Genomic DNA, 24,198 nt, shown 5'->3' with positions numbered 1-24,198 from the left:
ACAGGAGATATAAAGAAATCGGCTAAGGGGTGGAATAACTGGAGTTTATATGTTCTTTATGGATTCCAAAGCATTTTTCATCATATTTGATCCACATTGGTCTGTGGGACAGGCAGGTGAGAAAAACTGTAACTTGTCCAGGCCACAGGAGCCGATAGAGGGAAGTCAATTTCTCTGACATGATTGGGATGGGAAGTTGGTTGATTATTAGAAAACAGCAGTTAGAGCAAGGGCTCACAGCAACATGGCGTATGCAAAACGTTTCTCTCGTGTGGCTACCCACTGCCTGAACTTCATTCTGTGTCTGGTCACTGTTTTATGAGTCCAGGTCAGACAAGGCAAGATTGCCTTCTCTAATATGAGAGCAAAAACTATACTTGTGCTGGGCCAGTTTCCCTTGCAGCTCAAGAAAAGGCATGTGACCTGGGCTCTGCCAACCAAACAAACCTGCACGGGAGGCAGACTCAGGCACTTGTGATGCAAAAGGGGAAGAAGGGAGGCTCACTCTCTTGCGCGGTGGCAGGAATGGTGGCAGGTGAGAACCCGACACAGAGAAAAGCTTCAGTGATGGCAGGGCCAGCAGTTGCAATAAAGTGGAGATCCTGGCCCAGAAGGGGACCTTGGGCACTGGGGGTGGGAATGCAGATCGGTGCAGCCACTGTGGAAAACAGCATGGAGTTTCCTCAAAAAATTAAAAATAGGGCTGCTTATGACCTGGCAATTCCAGTTCTGGGTATATGGCTGAGGAGACCCAAAGCACTGATTTGAAAGAATATATGCACCCCTGTGTTCATGGCAGTATTGTTCACACAGTCCGGATATGGAGGCAATCCAAGAGCCCAGCAAAAGACAAGTGGATAAAAAGAGCTGTGGTGCATATATACACTGAAATATTACTTGGCCATAAAAAAGAATGAGATCTTACCATTTGCAACAGTATGGATGGGCCCAGACGGTATTATGCTACATGAAATAAGCCAGTGAGAGAAAGACAAATACCATGTGATTTTACTTATATGTGGAATTTAAAGACCAGAATAAAAAAACAAAACAAAAAGAGACTGATGGTTGCCAGAGGGGTGGGGTCTGAGGGGCTGGGCGAACAAGGTGGAGTCAGAGGTAAACATTGGGGATGTAAAGGACAGAGTGAGGAATATAGTCAGTAACATTGTAATAACTGTGTGTGGTGCCGGCTGAGCACTGGGAATGTCGAGGAGGAACACTCTGTAAAGTATATGGTTGTCTAACCACTATGCCGTACACCGTAAATGAATACGGAATGATATTGAATCTAAACTGCAATTAAAAAATACAATTTAAAAAAAGATCCTGGCTCAGAAGTCACGTGTCATCCAGAGCTCAGAAGAGGTGGCATATCCCACCAGACCAGTTCTGAGGCTTGGTGTTGGGTGCTACACCTTCATCCCAGCTCCCCAGTTCTCCCAACAGTTTTAGGAGCTCCCCACTAACATTTTTGCTTGGTCACCCCAGAGTCACTTTCTGTTGCTTGTACCTAAGAACCCTGATTGATACACATTAATTCTGTAAATGTTTTATTTTACTTTACTATCCATTTGCCAATCTTACAACCAGTTGAGAACAAGTCCTCTAACATATGAACAAGCTGAAATTAGAAAAAATTGTGTTTTGATATGTTCCTAGGCATCATATGCTAGATTCATTAAAACTTTTTTGTAAATTGTTAAGTGAGCCCTGGCTGGTGTGGCTCAGTGGACTGAGCACTGGACTGTGAAGCAAAGGGTCACCAGTTCGATTCCCAGTGAGAACACATGCCTGGGTTGCTGGCCAGGCCCCCAGTAGGGGGCTTGTGAGAGGCAACCACACACTGATGTTTCTCACCCTCTCTTTTTCTCTCCCTTCCCCTCTCTCTAAAAATAAATAAATAAAATATTTTAAAACTATATTGTTAAGTGAAAAGAGGCAGGATATAAAGTAGTATATATGTTGTATTTTTATTTCACACATAGGAAAAGTTACACCAAAATACTAACCATCATTATATTGAGCTAATGGGATGGGTGATAGCGATTTCTTTCATTTTGTTTATATATAGTTTATAAGTTTACACCGTGCATGTACAATTCTTGTGTAATAAAAAGTTATATTAAAACATATAGAAACATGTTACCTGGGCTCTGCCAACCAAATTCCTGCAGGTATGCTGATCTTTCCCTTTCACCTCCCTTGGAATGTTCTAGGTCCAGCTTCCTTCCCGTGCTCTCACGTTCCCAGGAAGGTTCTGGATTCCCAGAGTTAACTCTCCAGGCCTCTCAGGCCCCACCTCACTGCTCAACATTCACCCCTCCTCCTGGGAGAGGGTGTGTCCAGCGTGGGACAGAGTTGGAAGTCCTGAGCACGCCCAGCTTCCACCCTTCCTCCCTCCCCTGCTTGCCCACAGCGGGCGCATTCTGATCTGCTCTCCGCCCACAGGTAAGCTTACCAGGTATCTGCTGCCACTAACCTGGCAGGGCTGAGAGTGAGTGAGAATTCTGGACAGTCTTTGGCAGGCGCACACCTAAGGCACAGATTCCGACCGGCTCTGTCAGTAACAGAGCGCTGTTTGTCTCCGGAGTTTTGCTTCTCGTCCAGTTCCAAAGTCAGGAGGGGAATGGAGGGCTGTGATTTGGTGGTTCCAGACCAGACACATCCAGGCACCCAGGGACCTGTGGTTAACACTATTTCTCTAGGCTTTCCAGTGCCCTCCATGCCTAAATCCCGGGACACAGGGCAACACCAGGGAGGGGTCAGCTGGTCTCAATCACCTGTAACTGAGGAGAACACTCACGCCGCCCGATACACTGCCAGTGCGGCCTGCAGCCTCCCTCTCTGCTGCTTTGCCTGCAAATGCATCATTACTAACATCCCGAACCCTGCAACAGGACTCAGTGCCTTAGTAACCGGAGTTTAAAACTTGTGTCATCAAATAAAATATCTGAAGCTGGGCCCTGAGGTTTCATTAGCTGCAAGACATTTTAATGCGATTACAGCTCTTGTTGTTCAGAAAGTAGACACTGTTCAAGTTTAGAAAGCTTATCTATTGATCTTAACTGTTCCCTTCACAAAGTATGTGAAAGGAAGCAAATCGTGGAGTCTCGAGTCTGCAGTTTCTACCTTGGCTCTTTTAGTATTCCTTGCCTCCCTCAGATAAAGTATCTAAGTTTCGTAAGTCATTACTCTTAAAACCAAGTCATAAAAAACACGCCCATCTTTCCGAGTTTATCAGCATTTTGCAAAGCAGCTAAATATGGCAAGTGCATTAAAACCCCAGTAAAGTAGCCAGCCAGCCAACTTCCGCACATTACATGTAATCTCTATCTGACAGCTTTCAGGGTAAACAAAAACCAAAGTCAATCACTTCTTTCTCAGGTTTCCTGACAATATTTTCCTCAAATTTATGCTGAAGTTAGAACTCAAGACCATGCCAGCAATAGTCGAAGACACGCATGTCGTTAAACAGAAAAGCAAACCTCACTTAGCCAAGCCTTAAAAGTTGTTCCCTTAACGCACCAGAATATACATCATCAACATGTGAAGATCTGAGTACATACAAGCCCACAAAAATAGAAGAAGACTATTGAGTGTCTGAAAATCTTCAGAAAAAATGTGTCCGACAGCATTGTTTTCTGGGAAATCAAACAAAAAGTGTTTAAATGACCAATGAAGCTTGTGCTAAGTCCTTTTAAATAAAATGGTCAGACGGCTGAGTGGGGTTTTGGTGGCTGGCCTGTCAGTCAGGGAGATGGGACAGGCAGATGACAAGGACAAGGCCTGAGGGTCAGGGCTGTGTGGCCTGTGAGTCTCAGCTACCGCTGCCCAGGCTGGGCCGCACTGCCGGCTGCAGTGTGGGCCTGAATCGGGCTGCACGCCTCTGAGCTCCAAGTTGGAGCTGGAAGTCACCTCAGATGTCCTTGCTCGTGGTGCCTGGACAGGTGGAGGGCTAGCCACTGGCCAGGCAGTGAGGAGCTGGTTGAAAGTCCTCTCTGTGCCGGTTCCCCACAGTGGCCACTAGATCCCTGACCTCACCTTTTCTCACCAAGAGCAAAGCTGCATGGAGAGGAGGACAAGGACGGGAACAGAACTCTACCAGAGGCTGGGTCAGAATACATCACGGGCTTAGCTTCATAATGAAGTTAGAAGAAGCACGCAAACAATCGGGCCTGATACATCTAAAGCTCAGGAGCTAGAAGTAACTCTTCCAATGAATCAGCAGTTGGTACTGTAAACTTCACTAATTAGCCAAGTTTACATGTAAATACATTTATAAGCATTTCCCACAAACTATGCATCAATATTCAAAACAAAAATGCTTTGAAATTTATAAGCCATATCTACTCAGGCACTTTTCTCTCAACCTATTTGTTCATTTCACAGTGGGTAAAATTATTTTTAGAGCCATAGAGAAGATTTCAGTCTGAGAGCATGGCCCACCCAGCTTTTATCAAGCTCTGTGGTTTTGAGACCCCAACAGAGAGGCTCCAGAGGCAATTCAGAGAAGGTGTGAAGCGCTGAGAAAGGGCAGGTCAACTAGTCTAAGTCCTGGTCCCCTCTGGTCCTCATCCATGCTGCCTTTCTTCAGCTCTTGATCGACCAAAGTTCAAGGCTTCCCTATGGGTCAGTGAGTCTCCTTTCGAAAGCTGTGGCGCTTGCTTAGCATAATCTCTTGTCCAGACCTCCCCGTAGAGTTCTAGATTCCTATCCCCTAGTGCCCACCTTACACACCTCCCTCCTTGTGGGCCTTGCAGACGCTGTAAAGTCAGTTTCTTCCCCACTCCCTGCTCCCCCCGCAACAGAGTCATCTTCTGTTTTCCTTCCCTTACTCCAGTGACTGGAAACCCCATCCCTCCAGCAGCACAAAACCAAACCTGAGAGTCAGCCGTGATGCCTGTTATTTCCCCACCTCCCACACCCAGTCCACCCGCAACTACTGACGGCTTTACCTGCTAAACAGCTTTCCAGGCCATCCACTGCTCCCCAGCTCTTCTGCCAGCAGAATTCCAAATCACCACCTCCCCCTTGGAGCTCTGCAATGGCCGTGAATATGAATTGCCTTCCAATTTGCAAAATGATTACAAATGTGCTTTCCCTTTGCTCTCTTTCCAATCTACCACCATAGAAAATCACAAGTCTTATCGTGTCTTTCCTATATTTAAAACACTGAAATGGCTTCCTATTGTTCTCAGAATAAAGAGTGGCCTGAAGCTCCTGGCTGACCAGGCTGTGGCTCCGTGTTCAGCCAGCTGACCCCTACTGTCCAGACATTCCCTCCCCTTCCCAGGGCCTTGGTCCACCCTCCCCCTTCCGCCTGGAGTTATTCTTCTATTCCACCTCAATTGCTTCCTCCCGCAGAGGAGCCCCTCCTGAGTGACCCCGACAGAATCACGTGCACCCTCACACGCATGCACCCTCACACTTCCTTCACAGCACTTCCCGGCTGTAATGGCAGCCATGACATGTGTGTGGCTGGTGTGAGTACCTGCACCTGTGCTTTAAAGCACCCCGAGGAAAGGGGCTCCACGGGCTCCACTCCCATCAACCCCAGGCTTGCACAGGTTGGGCACGCAGTTCATGCCTAGCACGTGTGTGCAGAATGAACACAACTGTGAAAGGAGTTAGTGCTCAGAATACAAGGGCTAAGGCCTATCTCACTCAGGATCATTCTCTTCTCATACAAGGTGAGTTTTTCAGGGCCTCAGAAGATATGGAGGAACATACAGTTTCTCCCCAATTCCCAGCAGATCTCCCCAGTATGAGCTCGAGGATTAAAATGGGGGAGGGAGGTATTCTTTCAATAAGAGAGTGACAGCAGGTTATAGCATCCTTGAAGCTTCTGGTTAATGGGATCTGTTAAAGTAATAAAGATTTTAACTGCTACAGCTTCAATCTAAATTGAAAAAGTGTCTAGGAATCAAGAAAGCAGGAATGCCCTTTCCCACAGTTCCTCCCCCCGCCCCCACAGACACACGGAAAGAGGAGAGGCAGCGTTAAAGGGCTGTGCGGCAGAGTGGCTCTGTGCGCACAGGCTCTGGGCCCCGGCTGCCCACTCACCGCGATCTGAGGCAAGTCAGTACCTCTCTGTGGGCCTCCGTGTCCTCCCCGGTAACATGAAGGTAACACCAGCACAGTTGCAGCGCTGTTGTGAGGGCTATGCCAACGAATGCATGTTAAGTGCCGTGAGCCACGTGTTACGTTATGTACAGGGAATGATACGTCATTGTTTGCCATTTCATTGGTACTAGGTGTTTTTTAAAGCTGCTCTACAGTATCCCGCAAATATATTAACTGATGTGTTTTGGTCAGAGTGGGAATGAATTAATGTTTACAACCAAGACATTAAGAATTAAAATGTGCCCTGGCTTGTTTTGTTGTCCATCAAACTATTTTTAATGAAAATATTCTGAATGCACAGCCTTGTTGATTCAGATAAAACAACATGCCTGTTAGTGGATGGTTGTTGGCTTCTTAACAGAGTGTGGCAAAAACAGCCCTCGAATGTGCATGAATAACCTGTTCAGTATGCAGTGAATTCACGAGCATATGCCTCATTTACCTTTGATATATACAGTAACAAATTTACATTCTGCTAACTGACCTAGACAATAAAATTAACCAAAAAAAAAAAAAAAAGAGAACAACAACAAAACACATCTCTGCCTTAAAGTAGAACATGTACACACTTACATCCATCCGTGAGTGGTCAAGAGTATATGTTAAGATTGCATCAAGCAGAATGGTACTTATAAAAACAATTAAAATGTTCTCAACTGGCTACGCACTATCCAATGACCAAGGAATTCTACTCCTAAATATAGACCCAAGAAATAGGGAAGACAGAAAGACATGTACAAGAAAGTTCATAGTAGCTTTGCTCATATAGCCAAAAACCGAAAATAAGTCAGATGGCCATCAACAGAAGACTGGAAAACAAACGGTCATGGATGTGTACAGCTCAATACTACACAGCATTGCGAAGAACTAGCGAAGCGTGCAATACCATGGACATATCTCATAAACACTACGCCCAGTAAAAGAAGCAAAAAGCCCTGATCGGTGTGGCTCCGTTGGTTGGGTGTCATCCCATGGAGCTAAGGGTCACCAGTTTGATACCCAGTCAGGACACATGCCTGGGTTCAGTCCCTGGGTTCAGTCCCTGGCTGGGGTGCATTCGAGAGGCAACCAATCAATGTTTGTCTCTCACATCGATGTTTCTCTCCCTCTCTTTCTCCCTCCCTTCCCCCCTCTAAAAACAAATAAATATATATTTTTTAATTTAAAGAATCAAAAAAAGTACATACACATGTGATTAAGTTTAAGAATCATCAAACCTATCCCAGGCAAGAAAAAGCTAAAGGAGTTCATCATCACCAAAGCAGTATTACAAGAAATGTTAAAGGGATTTATGTAAGAAGAAGAAAAAACGATAAAAATATGAATAACAAAATGTGAATAACTACATATCTATCAATCATTACTTTAAATGAAAAAGATATATATGTATCTCTATGTTCACTGCAGCATTATTTACAGTAGCCAAGACATGGAAGCAGCCCAAGTGCCCATCAGTAGACACATGGCTGAAGAAGTGGTATATATATTCAGATATAATGAAATATTAGTCAGCCATAAAAAAGAGTAAAATCTTTCAATTGGAAACAATACGGAAGGACCTAGAGGGTATTATGCTAAGAGAAATAAGTCAGACAAAGACAAATACCATGTGATCTCAACTGTATGGGGAAGCTAAAAAAAATAAATGAACCAGCAAAATAGAAGTAAACTCATAGATACAGAGACCATTATGATGGTTGCCAGATGGGAAAGGGTTGGGGGGATGGGTGATAGTGGGGAAGGGCTAAAGATGTGTAAACTGCCAGTTATAAAAAGTCACAGAGATGTAAAGGACACTAGGGAATATGGTTAATAATATTATAGTAGCTATATATGATGTCATATGGGTACTGGAGCTACTGAGGTGATCATTTCATAAGTTATATAAATGTCTGATCACTGTGTTGTACACCTGAAACAATATAATATTGTATGTCAACTGTAACAATGATAAAACACATGATTATTTAGAAAAAGAATCACCAAACCTAGTAAGTGATGACTCGAGTCCCAACAGTGGTCACCTCCGTGCAGCAGGGAACCAGTCTAGACGAGGACGAGCAGGAGGGGACCTTCGGGGGCTGGCGATGTTCTAGATCCTGATTTGGCCGGTAGTTTCACAGGTTCGTACATATGTAACATTTTTCAAACTGTGCGCTGATGAGGTGGGTACTTTATGCACTTTACTGTATGTGTTTTACCACGGTTACAAAAACATCTTTCCAGCTAGCAGTTTAAATTGTGACTGACCGTACTTCAATTTGACATAACTGACTGCCATTTGAGTACATCATGTGTTGTTGGGAGCTGGCAGAGTGCTCCCCCCCACACAACAAACCGAGTGTTACAGACTGAATAGTGTGCCCCCCAAATTCACATGTTGAAGCCTGAGGCGCTGATGTGACTGTAGTTGGAGACGGCCTTTAATGAAGTAATTAAGGTTAAATGAGGTCATGAAGCTGGAACCCTGATCCAACACAAGTGGTGTCCTTACAGGAAGAGAAAGAGGCACGAAGAACGTGGACCTGTGGCCCTGGCCGGGTAACTTGGTCCCAACACACCAAGGTTGTGGGATTGGCCTCTGGTCACACAAGCAGCAACCAATGAATGCATAACTAAGTGGAAGAACAAATTGCTATTTCTCTCTCTCTCTCTCTCTCCCTTCCTCTCTCTATAAAATAAATAAAATTTTTTAAAAAAGAACATACACCTGTGAGAAAAGATCACGTTACGACATAACAATTACGTGGCCACCTGCAAGCCTAGAGAGGAGGAGAAATCAAACCTGCTGACACGTTGATGTTGGCCTTCCGGCCTCCAGAACTATGAAAAAATATAAAATTTCTGCTGGATAAGCCACACAGTCTGCGATATTTTACACGGTAGCCCTAGCAAATTAATACACCAAAATAAAGAAGGCTTCTACAAAGACCCCAGGAACTTAAGACAGGTCCTCTGCAGTTTCGGGGACCCAGGTGCTGTTGTCTGACTCTTGTGAGAAATCGAAACACTAGTCAGGGCTAGCAGGTCAGAGAGAGAGGGGGCCGTGTTTGCAGCAAAAGGCACAGCAACTGTCAATGTTGGGAGAGGGGGCGGGGTGTCTCCTGTGGTCATAACGTGAGTTCCGCAGAAGCAGCCTGCCTGAGCTGAAGGAGGTGGAGTTGGAAATGAGATGTGTTTAACACCAGTACACACTTACCAACGTGGCTTGAGCTAAATGGTTGGTATGGTACTGGGTGCTGACAATGATGTGGAAGCACCACAATTCTTATAACCTGCCGTAGGGAGTGTAAATTGGTAAAACCACACTGAAAAACTCTTCGGCGATATTGCTAATCCTGAACATACACCTATTCTGTGAGTCAGCAAATCCCCTCCTACAGAAATGAGTGCATATGTGCATCAAAATAAACGAACAAGAGTGTTCACAGTGAAACAGCCCAAATGCCCTTCCACAGGAGAATGGATAAATAAACTCAGGATGGTCGCGTCTGGATTACTAAACAGCAACGAAAAAGAAAGAACTACGAATAAACACGGCACGGATGACTCTCTAATAGTATTGAACAAAGAGGTCTGACAAAAGGTTAAACCCTCTGATTCCACCTACATGGAGTTAAAAACAGGCAAACTGCTGCACGGCGACAGAAGTCAGAGTAGTGGTCGCATCTCAGGTGCAGGTTAACAGTGACAGCGAAGGGACATGTGGGAGCGGCGGGGTAGAAGACAGGGAGGGGCAGGAACTCTTCTGTATCTTGATCCAAGGGCTAGCTATATGGGTTTTCGGATATGTGAAAATTCAACAGTTACACACTTGAGATTTCTGCTTTTCACTGAGTTCAAATTATACTGTAATTCTGAAAAATTAAAAATTAGGTGGGAGAGGGAAATTTTTATTATCACTCTAGACTGTATTATGTGATTAATAGACTGGATTGCACCTTTCACCATATCAGAGTACCTGGGAAACCTGAGGGACCTGCTCTAGAAGTTTTTATTCCAACGGGGAAGACAAGGTCGTTAAGCGGGTAGGAAGACTCCACGTGAGAAGAGCCAGGGACGGCACTATGCGCAGCCTGAGCCCAGCCCATCAATACACCTGCTACACACAGAAGGCAGCTTCTTTAACTTGAGATTCCTGGACAAGACAGTGCGTTTGGAGTTTGCCAAAGATACTACTTAGGTTTCTGTTTACTGGGCAATTGCCAAGATTAACTCTGACGTGATAACAGGAGAACTATGGCTCATGGCACTACCTGCAGTCAATTCACCTGTGTCTGGTGTCCTAGTCAAAGATGTTCGGCCAGCAGCAAGTCCTCTTACTTAGCCCAGAGATATCCACAATAGCCACCGGCTCGCATTAGGCAGGTAATGGTTATAACAGACTGTAACTATTGCTCTTGGCTGACTGAGCACTTCGCTACTAAGATTGTAGCTAATTCTCAAAGACTGGCCTATTTCCATGAGGTTGCAGGAATATCACTATTTAAGCATATGTGTGTGTGTGCGTGTGTGTATGTGGCTCGCTTTCCAGATTGTGCTTTAGCTTTTGTTTTGGGTGGTTAAAGGTGGCAAAATGACATGTACTTTCATCCTTTTCCTCTGAAGACCTCACTTAAGTGCATAAAAAGGCGTAGATAAGGTATAAACCCACAAAGAGAGATGTTTTTAGGATAAACCCACAAACGAGAGATTTCAACACATTTCTTTGGAACTAGCTGGACTGCAGAACCCCAGGGATGTAGCTCTAAGAAAAGATGGGGGAGGAGAGACTCTGGACACAGGAGAGTCACTGTAACCAGACCCAGACCACCGGGGCCCAGCCCTCTGCTCCACGCAACGCACACACACACCAGGAGCCAGCCGCTGCTCCTCAGGAAAAAGACTGGCATTTGGGGATTCTCAGAGAAGCAAGTGCATGGTTCTCCGCCCGAGCGCCCCAAAGAAAAGCCACTGGTCAGCTGGTGCATAGTGTCGGGGTCCTACCCAGATCCGCACCTGGCGACAACCAGCACCAGAGGCTCTTTCTGGGAGGGGCTGCACTAGCTTCGCCCTTTCATGTGAGGAGCCAGAAATCCCTGAAGAATTTCCTACCCCCACCCCCACAATCCCTGTTCACCCCCATGCCCGTACCCAGTAACAGACCAGTGTGGAGTATAAGACATGTGTCCCAGTGACTCAGGTGGGGACAACCCTGAGGCCAGCTCACAGAGCAGAGCTCCCCCTCAGGACTTAGCGGTCACGCCATTTTTAAATTGAGTTTATTGGGATACAGGTTTCAAGAGATCCCCACACTCCCTTCCCAGGTGCCCCCAGCAGCACCCTTTTAACAAAGTAGAGCCCGCACACACCAAGCCTCTTCTCAGCGTCTGCTCCGGCAAGCGCAGCCTCAGGCTTCTAGGAACCACGCCAACAACACAGACCTCCGGGCAGCTTCAGTGCCACCGCCCACGGGAATGGACACGCAGCAATGACCAGACATTGGAGGAAAGCCTCCACCAGGGAAGGGAGCAACCCACATAAGCCACACGAAGTGAACAAGCCCACTATAACTCCCCCAACTGGAAGGAAGAAAGAAAGAGGAGGGGTGGTAAGAAAGGGGAACATTGGATCAGAAAGAAGAAAGGGTAAGACTCACTGTGCAGAAAACATCATGAACAAAGCCTTAATCATCTGCCCTCATAAGCACAGTCTCTCCACATCAAGGGGAGCCTCACTCCGTACAAGAACCTGCGGACAGATGGTTAATCACCTCCCCCCCACCTTGCGGTTCTTGGGTAAGCCTGCCCTCCACCCCCCCTCCCTGTGCCTCCACCCACTAACAGGAATTTTGAATACAGTCTTCCCACCGCCAGTGAGTATGCCGTGTCTCACCTGGAACCACTCAGACATAATAAGGCACAGCATCCTGAGCCCCTGAGCCCACATTCTTCCCCAACCAGGCTCCCAGTGCCTCGCAGGACTTGAACGTGACAGGCACCTCCAAGCTGGTTCAACATTCCATCTTCCGGGCTAGACAGCATCTACCGAGAGCGGCAACAACTTATGCCAAGTCCAAAGCACACTTTATAAATTTATTTTATACCAGCTATGTATCTTTTCCCCCCAGCAGATTAACACATTTTGTCAGGCTAGAAGAGTCAAGTGCGTATTCGAAAGCTGACTTAATTGTTCCCTTCCCTAACAAATTTTAATAAGGATTGTATACTATTAATGATTTTGGTTCCAGTTTTCTAGCATATTCCTTTAATACACACAGGCACATATATCATTTTCTCATGACAGAACGCAGAGAAACACATTCATCACAGACACTTGGAAAAATAACACGTCCACACGCCACTGTAATTCTATCGTCCAGTTTCTGTTTACTTCACTTTGAGAAGAACATTTTAAATTTATATACTTCCTAATAATTCTACTCCCTGGCTTATATTTATTAAGAAGGAAAATAGGAGATGAGTTCAAGGCTTTGCTCTTCAGAGACGTGGGTGACTCCCTGACGCGTGCTGGGGAAGTACATGCATCAGAGAGAGACAGCGCAAAGATGAAGTACAGCGTGTACCATGCCCCTTTATTTACAGCCTAATGCACAGAGTTCTGGCCCGGACCCCAGTTCCTGGGAGAGCACAGCACAGGCGGGGCTGCTGGCAGCAGGGCCAGAAAAGCACTGCAGCCTCCAGAGCTCCCATGGTGACAGAAAACCCCAGGACCAAAGCTGAATGTTTGGCCACTTCGGTTATTCTCTAATGACCCTTTTTATGCTGAAATACTGGCTTTGCTTCTCCCTTCTTTTGTCCATGCAATTCTGTTCCTTCGGGGATTAATGGGAAGGGAGGGTGGGAGTGGCAGTTGATGGGGTGGGGGGAACTTTAAGGCATGAATCTTAAAGTCCTTAAATCTCATCACAAAATGTTAACTCCATCATCCCCAAAGGTTTACTAGAGAATAGGCAGACTTTCTATTAAAGATGGAGAAAAAAGATACATAGAAAAGCAACAGATTTTCTTATCTCCATTAATTTAACAGATATCTATTCAGCATATACTATATGTGTGTGGGTTTGTATGTGGATACTAGCTATATGCTATTATCCTTCTCGGTGCTAAAGGAGGTTTAAAAACAGGTAGGGCGGCCCGGGCTGGGCGGCTCAGTTGTTTGGAGCATCGTCCTGTACACCTAAAGGCGGCGGCGTTCGTGTAGGTTGCAGGTTCAAGTACGGGAGGCAGCCAATCAATGTTTCTATCTCTCTCTCCCTCCCTCCCATTCTTCGCCCCTCCCTCCCCTCTTCCTCTCTCTCTCAAATCAGTAAACATATCCTTGGGTGAGGAATTAAAAAGATGGAGATGGGGATGTATATTTTGGAAGAGAGAGATGGAAGAACGTGGGCAGCATAGCTGAAGTCTGGAGTGGACTGTGGCCGCTCGCTAACAAGTGGCACAAAGTGCTGGGAGCAGTCACACCAGGGGTCAGCAAACTAAGGTCTGTGAGTCATATGTGGTCCAGCACCTGCTTTTGTACTGGCCGGGCATTGGGAGTGATTTTTACATTTACAAATAGATGGTTGGGGGAAAAGTTCAAGAGAGGAATGAAAATTTGTGAGATGAGAAAGTCCTGTGGAATTCAAATTTTAGTATCCCCAAATAAAGTCTCTGGAACGCAGCCATTGTGCTGTCCACTATCTGGCCCTATACAGAGCAAGTTTGCTGACCACCGCGTCAGAGGAGGGAGACATCACTTCTGCCCAGGCTCATTATGAAGGAAGTGACACATCTATCTTACTTTCCCATAGCCCTTCATGTCTCATTTGGCCATCCCCCCTGCCCCGCCCCCAGCAGCTCCATGTGGGAAGAGACAGAACAGGTTTCATCATTCCTCCTTTTACACCGGGGGAAACTGAGGCTCGGCCCCATCTAGAGACTTGTTCACTGCTGGCAGCTAGACAGTGGCAGCGCCCTGTTACAACTGCCCTGAGCCTGCCCCTCGTGGTGTCGAGACTGGAAAGAAGTCAGTGCAACGGTAACACACACAGACAGACACCCCCTCTGGGACAGGGGCACCAGCTGGGTGGGGGCGGGGGTGGCTGCTGCTTCCCCCGGACAAAGGAGACTCGAGGACCAGGAACAGTGGGGCTTGTTCCTTTCTCTGGATAGAACCTCTGAGAGCCTCAAAGTCCTGTTTGCAACACCTTTTCCTGCCATAATTTTGAAGAGTAAATGGAATAATAATGACAAGCAAGTGAGTCACCTGTGTGGAGTATTTAGCACAATGCCTGGCACTTTGTACTTGTGATGTTAACTTGATTCCATTCACTGGACTGGGAACCTGCTGAGGTTATAAAACAAGAATCGGTATGTCCTTACCTCAGACAACTGGCAAGCCATAAAGGACGTCCTCATACCTGAACATAAGATTGGGTTAGACCTTCACACTAACACTATGGAAACATTCCATCTGCGAAACAAATTCTAGCTCCTTTAGGACAAAATTTCCCTAGGTATCGGCTCAGGAAAAAAGATTCCTGTGCTTTCAAGCTATTTGGGATGTAAATTGTACACTGGGTGTAAAGACTATTTTCCCACTTGGGAAGAAATACATTAAGTTAAAATTGAGAACTAGGCAACTGAACTGAACATCTACAAGGGCCAGGGTTTGGGGGTGGAGTCTGGGGAAAGAGGCGGGGAGGGAAAAGAACAGGAAGGCATTGTGAGGAGAGATTAGCCAGACCAGTGACTAATCAGTCCAGCGATGAGGTCAGGGCCCAGCAACTGAACACAGTTTATAAAGCCCCAGAAAAGTTAAAACAGAGGGTCCTTACAATTTTAATTATATTTAATTTAAATCCTAGCTCCCATCTTATTGGTGCAGAAACCAGTCACTAATAAATGTCAGTTTGTCCAGGACTTACAGGCCACTAACCAAATAGTGAAAGACATCCACCTAGTGGTCCCTAACTCCTGCACCTTGCTGACCACCTTGTCTGCTGGGTTACTACGCTGGATTTACAAGATGCTTTCTTTGCACACCTCTGAGCCCTGAGGGTCAAGAGCTGTTTGCTTTTGGATGGGAGGACCCAGACTCTAAAGTTAAGGGCAGTACTGCCGCACACTTCTCCCCCACGGGCTCACAAAGTCCCCTAGCTTGTTTGGAGAGCCTTTAGCCAGAGACTTACGGGAGCGCCGGCTGGCTGATGATGCAATGCTCCAATATGCGGATGACCTCCTCATCAGTTTCAGCAAAGCAGCTTCTCACAAAAATACCATTTTAACCTTAAAGTCCTTGGCTGAGCGGGGATATAAAGTTTCCCAAAAGAAAGCCCAAATATCTAAGCCCTCTGTGATAATTTTGGATTTGAATTGTCTCCAGGACAAAAAGCCTTGCTCCCAGATAGGAGGGAAGCCCTAGCAAGGGTGGCAATGTCCACCACTGGCCAATAGCTAAGGGGACTCCCAGGAATGGCCGGTTTTGTAAGATATGGATTCCAAACTTTGGCTTGCTTGCAAAATCATTATATGAGACACTGAAAGGAATGGATCAAGAGCCTTTGACTTGGACTATGGGATGCCAAAAGGCCTTCCAGACTATTAAGGAAAAGTTATGGATGGCCCCTGCCGAGGCCCTGCAGACTTAAGAAAGCCCTTTGATTTGTTTGTGCATGAAAGACAAGGAATAGGACTGGGCATCTTGATCCAGAATCTAGGAAATATTAAAAGGCCAGTCACCTACTTCTCAAAACAGCTGGACATGGTGACTCGGGGATGGCCAGTTAGTCTAAGGGCCATGGCAGCTACCTGTGACCTTCCACAGGAAGCCGGGAAATTCTCCCTGGGGCAGCACACCTCAGTACATTCTCCACCCTGTGTGTCGCCCTTATTAGAGCCAAAGGGAGAATACCAGCTGGGAAAATACCAGGCAATCCTCTGAGACAATGCTAACGTCATTCTCAAGACTATCGCTGCTCTAAACCCACCCTGCTTCCCTCCGGGCCAGAGGGACTGAAACATGATTGCGTGTGAATAACTGAACCAGTCTGTTCCAGTTGACCAGAACTGACTGACTAACTGCTAAAGAATCCGGATCTTGAGATGTTCATGGAAGGAAGTGGCCTCATGAACACGGGACACAGGAAACCAGAAGGCTAGAGATATTATGCCTCCTCAAGGCAGTTATGGAACCTAAGGAGGTTGCCATCATACACTGCCCAGGTCGTCAGAAGACTGACGGCTCAACTCCCAGGGGAATAATAAAGCGGATCAAGCTGCTGCCCAACTCAAACTAAAGTCCTCGCCCCTCTGGTAGCAGCTCTTATTAACTACATTGACTTAAAGCTAGTCCAGCCTGAAGATGCTTCAGAAGACTTAGAAAGGGCAAAAGAACCGGGCTACTCTACTCATCAAAAAGAGGGATGGATTAGCAATGAACAGGGATCATTCTGATCCTCAGACACCTCATGGAGGAAACAGTCAGCTCCATCCACCAGGCCACCCATTAAGGACGGGGCTCTTTGCAAATATGGCCCAGTAATATATTTCTGCATTCATTGGAGCATGGCATCCCATCGTTCAAACAATAATCCAAAAATTTATGTGTGTGCCAGAAAGAACCCTAAAACAGGACCTCACCCAGAAGTCAGAGCAGTCCAGAGCTGTGGATTAGTCCCTGGAGAAAGAAGGTTGGCAAACTGACTTCACTATGATGCCCGAAACAACTGGAAATTATCGATATCTGATAGTGTTTGCACACCCTTTCACAGGATGGGTCCAAGCATTCCCATGCAGATCAGAGAAGACCTCAAAAGTAACAAAAGCCTTATGAAAAGAAATCATGCCTAGGCTTGGGATGCCCTCCTCCATTCAAAGTGACAGTGGGAGTGCCCTCATTTCCAAGGTGACCCAGGGTGTTTCTCAACTTTCAGGAATACAAAGGAAACTTCACACTTCCTGGAGGCCACAGTCTCCTGGAAAATGGAGCAGATGAGCCACACTTTAAAGAAAACCATTGCTAACCTTTGCCAAGAAACTGTCCTAAAATGGGTAAGGTACTGGCTATTGCTCTGCTTAGAATGAGAGTAACTCAAAGAAGTAGGATTCAACTCAGTCCTTTTGGAATATCATATGGAACGCTCTTCCTATGCTTTAGAAAAAAATCTTAGAAATGTTGATGACATAAAGATCAAAGAATTAGATACTATAAGGTAATCCTTGAGATTAACTTTAACTGTTATTCATAAATTTTCTTCTAACAGGATGAAGGACTCCACAGATGTCCCGTTACAACATTTCAACCCTGGAGATTGAGTACATGTAAAACCCTGGGAAAAAAATAAACATCCTAATGACCAACTTGAACTTTAAGTGGGTGGGACCTTATCAGATTTTACTAACCACTCATTCTTCTGTTAAACCATTGGGTTGGACAAAGAGTCCATTATGGTTTTTTTCCCTCCATGATGGCTCTAGTAGTGTTTAGTTGTCTTTAACTTCATTCAAAACAACTTTTTTAAGATTGTATTGTGACAGCTGTCTTACAAGTGTGCATTTTAATAAAAACTTGTCAATTGGTGAATTTTCGTGCTGCCATTTTAATATTGAAGATGGAAGAAGATACACAGTATTTTCAGTATATTATGCTTTATTATTTCAAGAAAGGTAAAAACACAACTAAAATGAAAAAAAAGATCTGTGTAGTATATGGAGAAGGTGCTGTGACTGATCAAACATGTCAAAGGTGGTTTGTAAAGTTTCCTGTACTACTGACATTTTGGTCAAATAATTCTTTGCTGTGGGGCTGTCTTATGCATTGGAAGATGTTGAGTAGCACCCCTGGCCTCTGCCCACTAGAAGCCAATAGCAGGAGATAGCCAACATACTCAAAATATCCAAATCAATGAAGTTATTGGTGAAAATGAAAAATGTGTTATTTTATGGAAAAAAACCATAATGGACTTTTTTTTTGCCAACCCAATAGAAGGAGTTAAGCCCTGAATTCACAACTCTCAAGTTAATCTGGCTCCAGATTTACAACATAACACCCAAGTGACCATATCATCAGAAACCACCACTCAACCACCTGAGTATCCCTACAAGCCCATCTCAGACCATAGGATACTCTTCAGAAAGAAATTGCCTGAAAACCCAAACTAGACTTCAACAAAATGAAGAAAATCCTCTGGCTGCCATCCAAGATAATTGTTTTCTAATTTCTAACTTCTCGTTTCAATTTCCACCTGTCACAGGTAACGCCTTCCTGGGGTGGGCTGCCACTTGTGCAGAAATACACATCCAGTTGACTGCTGGGTCCGTGGACCACTGCCTATGTCCAGTGCAGAAGGAATGCCTTGGATCATACACCCATTCAATATCTCAGACTGGGAACGATGGGTGGAGCAAGTCACCAAAGATAAGTTGGGGTTCCTCTCCCTGCTCCACATTCAGGGGGACATGTGCCCCAATCCAACAAGAATATTGTACATACACACATGCTTATGAGGCTAATATTACTGATCTGTTAAGCCACATGGACCCAGCAGTCAACTAGTTAGGTGTTTCCTGATGTATAGCCATAGACCAAGTTGGGAATGTTTCCTATGTGGATGCATTCACCTACTGGCTCAATACTCTTCCCAGTCACTGAGAAATGTCCATATTAGTTTTGCTTCTTTGTGGTACTGGGATACTAATTGGGTGTTGCTACCTTTACAATTGCTGCCTGAGGGAAGCTAAAATTAGCAACCTGATGGTCATTCAAACCTCAATCCTGGGCCTGACCCAAGAATATTTTCAACTACACATGAAACATTTCATTCCTCCAACCCCAACACTGTGTTCCTTCTCAGTGGGAAGCAGCTAGAGCAGGCATTGCCCCTTCTCCCTCAAGACTGAGGAATGATCAAAAGGAAGGAAGGAATTAAAACCAAGGGTCCTTATGATTTTGGTTAAATTTAGTTTTAAAACCTAGCTCTAGAAACCACCTCTTTCTACCCCCTCTTCCTCTCTCTGCTGCTCAGAAACCCAGCCTGTTCTCCAGATAATCAGCAACTCACAAGGCAACAGAAGACAGGAGCTTGGACTTGACTAATGGTCACAGAGTCCAGACCTCAGAAAGGCTAAAGATCACATCTTGACCTAAGTTATGTTTCAGTTCCTGAGCCCTAAGGTGGGAGGACTCTGTGGCTACTTTCCCATGAGACCAGACAGGATGCTGGAAAAAACCTCAGAGCTGTCCTTAAGACCTGAAGAAATGATTCATTACCCTTAAGTTACCTTTGACCAATCAGCTCCCAGCACAAGCCCTAACCCTGAACCTATGGTGCCTTGTGATTTTGTTCTGAGTGATCTGTAACCTACATGTCATTGGGAGTTGGTTGGTTTGGAACACAAGCCCCCAGTCTCTGTATTGGCCAATAAATATTAAACTAATCTTCTTATTTCTATACTACAAACTCCTGCTTGTGCATTGTTTTGGGCCAGCGTGTGCAGGCAGGTGGCCCCAAGGAGAAAACATTGGGATTCAGGTAACAAAACCACTAGATTGAAGAACTGATCCATTCATCTTTCTCTACTTTCCATTTTCTATACTCATGATTTCTTCTTTTGGAAATACAGTATTTACCCCAAAATAAAGTTTCCCTTTAGTATTATTGTGACATTGTGCACCCACACCACCAAATATCCAAACATGCTAACAGTGTGAAACAAGTGGGGAAACACCTTCGGCCATGAAAGCGTTTCGCACTACAGGGAAGAAGCACCCTCCGGGCGACTGTAGTACCACGAAATGGTGATTGTAAACCGCATGTCAGGACTCATTCGCTGGTGCTGAAATCGGTCTAGTGGATCGGCAACCATATAGAATAGGAAATATGAGAGTATGTTACATACACTAAAGAACAAGTGCTTTTGAAACTTTTGTTTTGGTGATACATTGTGTGTGTGTGCACGTGTGTCTGTTCACATACACTTGTCTCTATTGCTCGGATATGGTGTAAATTGTGTTCTCACTAGGGATCGTGAAGTTTAAAAGCCTCCAGAACAGAGACTGATCCACTTTAGGAATGTTCAGTGTAAAAATCCCAATTCAGTGAATAGCCACGTAAAGGGGTAACTATTCCTGTTAAGCGGAATTTCTTTAAATGGCAAGCTCTTCCTCTGCATTTGAGATATACCAAATCTTACAGGGAGAAAAGGACTTATGCATCCCTGTCTAGTATAGCACTTCTTTAAAATAAGGTGTACCTGTTAATTAATACAGAATTGATCTCAAGCCGCAAAATTTATCAAAGTCAGAAACTCAATGATTACAGTATTCAGAATGATGGCTAATCATTTCCTTTACGAAACAAACCATTGCTGTGTTTTTCACACTAATTAATCCACGTGGAGTAGAAGAGGAGGAGGCTGTAGAGGAAATTCAGTGGGCAGGGATGGTTTTTACCACCACACTTCAACAACCTCCCACGATCAATTTGCATATGTAAAAAATAAGAGATTTCTATTTCCCCCCAAATTCTATTTCATAAAAAGAAAGCTGCCTTATATTTTTGAATCCATATAAAGTCTCCCATTTTACAAGGCATTCTCTCAGTTTCTGTTTTCTAAATGCCAAAACCTATTATCTCTAAGATGACAGGAATTGAAACCAAGCAATTCATTAATGCTGGAAGTGATGGCAACTGATTTTAAAGGAAGAAACGACATCCAAAACACATTACCTGGGGAGACCAAAGATTTCCTGAACAGGGGATGGCTGTTTCCAAGGTTACTTGAGAACTATTTGGAGAAGATAGCCTGAAACAACCTCAATCCATCCGAGATAGGGATGCTTATGGAGGTCGCATGATTGAAATAGGATAGTTGAATGAATGAATAAAGGTCAAGACTTTAACACCAGCTTATGTAAATATTCCTTGCCAATTGTTCGTATTAGATGTCCCTACACGAGTCACACAGAACTGCTGCGTTGTGGAGATCCTGAATATATGCACCTACAGGAAGAGAATTTTTAAAAAACAAATATTTTTAGGTTATGTGAATGAGCACACAGTGCTTGGAATAAAGTTTGTGGTAGCAGCATCACACAGAAATTCAAGAAGAATAATATTTCATACAAGTCAGAAATAAATATGCCCCAAATAGGCTAATAATGAAAAAACTCTTAAGTCAAAGAAGTATGTGAAACATTTGCATAAATGACTTCATGAAATGCAAAAGTAGAAGGATGTCATATTTCTAAATTAATTTTATATGATGGGATTTTCAATACATGCAAGTAAACTGATAAAGTAAATATAAGTAGACATTTCATTCTTTATATCCTGAGAATGTATATATTCTCGTTGATATAAAACCTTTTTAAAACCATCTCATTGGAAAATTGGGGACCACTTTATAATTGAGGGTACTTTATTCATGGGCAGAGTTGGCAATCTGTATTCAGGATTCCCGAGGATTGTCAATACTTGGTGTGTGAGTGAACCAAACTGGAGGTTAACTGTTGCAATACATTAAAATCCCTAAATTAAAGTACCAATAACTGCTACCAAGCCAGTTCTCACCTGTTAAGATGTTCTTTTGGATATCTCTGAGCCACGTGAATCAGAGGCTGCTGGTGTCCTGCCTCGTGTCCCCTCGGCCCACTTCTGAGTCCACCTACAGCTCTGATGGACCGCCCCCAACATGCCGATAGCTTTCCCAGCCCCAGTTGGTGCCCTCTCTGCTATCTATCCAGGAGCTCTCTCCCACGCCTCCGGACCTTGCTGGGGCTAATGGCAGCCCTATAGTGCTGGGAATTTTATGCCCTGGCGTTAAATAGTACATCAATATTTCAGTTTACCTACTGCTTGGTGGACAATTGTAAGTTCATTTTACATGAGACCAGCAGAACCAAGCCTCCATCGCCCACAATGGCAATCTGCTCACTAGCCTTCCTCTTACTGGCTTTCTTTCCTTTTCTGTCTCATTTTTTCCACCCTCTCACTTATGTTTCTTGGGGTCACCTCCCAAGTAAACTGCTTGTCTCAGGCCCTGCATGCATCCATTACTTCAGCATCATGTGGCTCTTTTGTGTGTGTGTGCTCTTTGAAAAACAACTGCAGAAATCAAGGTAAAATAGGTTTACCCTCATTTTTCATACCTGGATGACTTAGATCTTTGGAAATGTCTCATCCATTCCTTTCAATAAGTGTTTGATGACCCTGTACGAATGCAAAAAAGTGTTTCTGTTGCAGGGTATACCCACATGAGCAAAACATAGTTCTTGCCCCGACCTTACGCTGAGAATGGGACACGAACCATGGAGGAAGGAAGCTCCTGGAGCTGAAGGAGACTCAGACAACAGAAGGTGATGTGGTGCTTCCAAACGAGAGCCTACTTCCAGCTGACTGATGTTTCGTCACTACCCAGACGACAGCCACTCTTCCAGTTTTCTAACCTGAACGTTTGACTGAGGATCCAGCATCTTTTTATAAACTCAGCACCGACACACACAGCACACACAAGTCAGCCCCCAAATGGTCTGTGGTGCTATAGCCTATGGGCCACTGATTCCACACCGAAAGGCAGAGCATCGCACTGCAGGCTCCCTAAGGGACCGCTCCAACTATCAGGAGCCGCAGGACATGGCCAGGCGAAGCAAGGAAACCAGTGAGGTTTCTCTGCTGTTCCTGATCACGCCAAGCATGTTTCTACCTCAGGCCCTTCGCTCTCGATATTCTGTCTAGAAGGTCCTTCCCCCCGTTATCTGCATGGCTCACTCCTTCGTATCTTTAAGCTCTCTCCGCTCCAGGCCACCCCATCGCATCATCTCCTACGTTGTCACATTCTGTTGCCTTCTCTGCTTTATTCCTCATACAACTTACTACCACCTGACATATTATATGTTTGCTTATTTATTTTTAAATCTCCTTCCACTAAAAGGTCAGTGATAATAGGGATTAACCTCCTCCCGTGCATGCTTCCGGCACCCCTTTGTACCTAAAAGAGTGTCTGGCCCAGAGAAGGTGCTCAATGAACATCTGTGGGAAGAATGAATAAATGATTTCATACTTAGAAACTTAAAATCATTACTCACCACACTTGAAACTCCATAAACTCATCTAGAATCATTACGCAGCCCCTAACTCAAGGGTCTAAAGTATACACAATTATTTTGTGGAAAAAAATTGTTTTGGTAAAGCTACAACATACGTAGCAAGTATGAATAAATAAAATCATTTAATTCTATCATAAATTTGAATAGGCCATGGGATGCAAATTATTCAATGTCCACAATGTAAGTAAGAAATCCTGAAATTTTAGACTTAGAAACTATACCTACCTTACTTTAAAAAACAAATTCACTCTTGTATTCATGTGAAAAATATTTATTGACTGCTTCTGATGGGTAAGGTGTTGGGTGAAGTGCTATATTTAGTTTTTCTTCTGAAACATTGACTTTACACTTCACTGTAAAGCCATATCCTGCTGTTATAGACATGGAAAACATCTTTTTTTAATCACACTTACACTTTTTTTCTTTTTTTTTACCATAAGCTTTATTTATTTAAGTCAGCAATCCCTAAGAGAGAATAGTCACAGGAAATACTCCGCAGGTAGAGTCTTTTACTCAACTAAGTTTAAAGATAAATATCTCTCTTTTTTCACTGGATTTAAGGGAAGGAGGAACCACAAATACATTTAGCAACATTTAATGCTCACTATCACAAAAACTATATAAGCAGTTGTCAAACCCTAATTACACAGGGTTAATTGGTTCCAGCGGAAATTCATGCTCTCCAAGTGCAGGAGACCCTCATAGGTGGGTGATAATCTTTTATTCACCCTTAATTGATTCACTGCTACATTTCCACAGTACACCCTCCAAGTCTTTGTTATTCTACTCCCATGCTCACCTTTCTTTTCACTTTATACTTAGAACAGCGGTCCCCAACCTCTTTGGCACCAGGGACCGGTTTCCTGGAAGACAATGTTTCCAGGGACCACGATTGAGGGGATGATTTGGGGATGGTTCCAGTGCATTACTTTCAAGCTCACCTCCTGCTGCGTGGCTCGGTTCCTAACAGGCCTGGACTGGTAC

General features: G+C 44.5%; 1 protein-coding gene across 5 annotated transcripts in view; it reads right to left on the bottom strand.

Moving 5' to 3' along the window:
• The window catches only part of APBA1 (amyloid beta precursor protein binding family A member 1), a 193,998-nt gene that overhangs the window by 165,224 nt on the left and 4,576 nt on the right, over positions 1–24,198 (bottom strand). The window contains exon 1 of one of the 5 annotated variants that reach the window (XM_053923914.2): positions 2,150–2,317. The exons of the other annotated variants lie outside the window; for them this stretch is intronic. The gene's annotated coding sequence lies outside the window, so the exon portion shown is untranslated. Of the gene's footprint in view, positions 1–2,149; positions 2,318–24,198 lie in introns of those variants that run through there. 5 annotated transcript variants of the gene reach the window in all.

This window comes from Desmodus rotundus, chromosome 1 (genome assembly GCF_022682495.2).
Source record: "Desmodus rotundus isolate HL8 chromosome 1, HLdesRot8A.1, whole genome shotgun sequence".
NCBI classification, from domain to species: Eukaryota; Metazoa; Chordata; class Mammalia; order Chiroptera; family Phyllostomidae; genus Desmodus; species Desmodus rotundus.
This window is presented reverse-complemented; position numbering and strand designations above follow the sequence as displayed.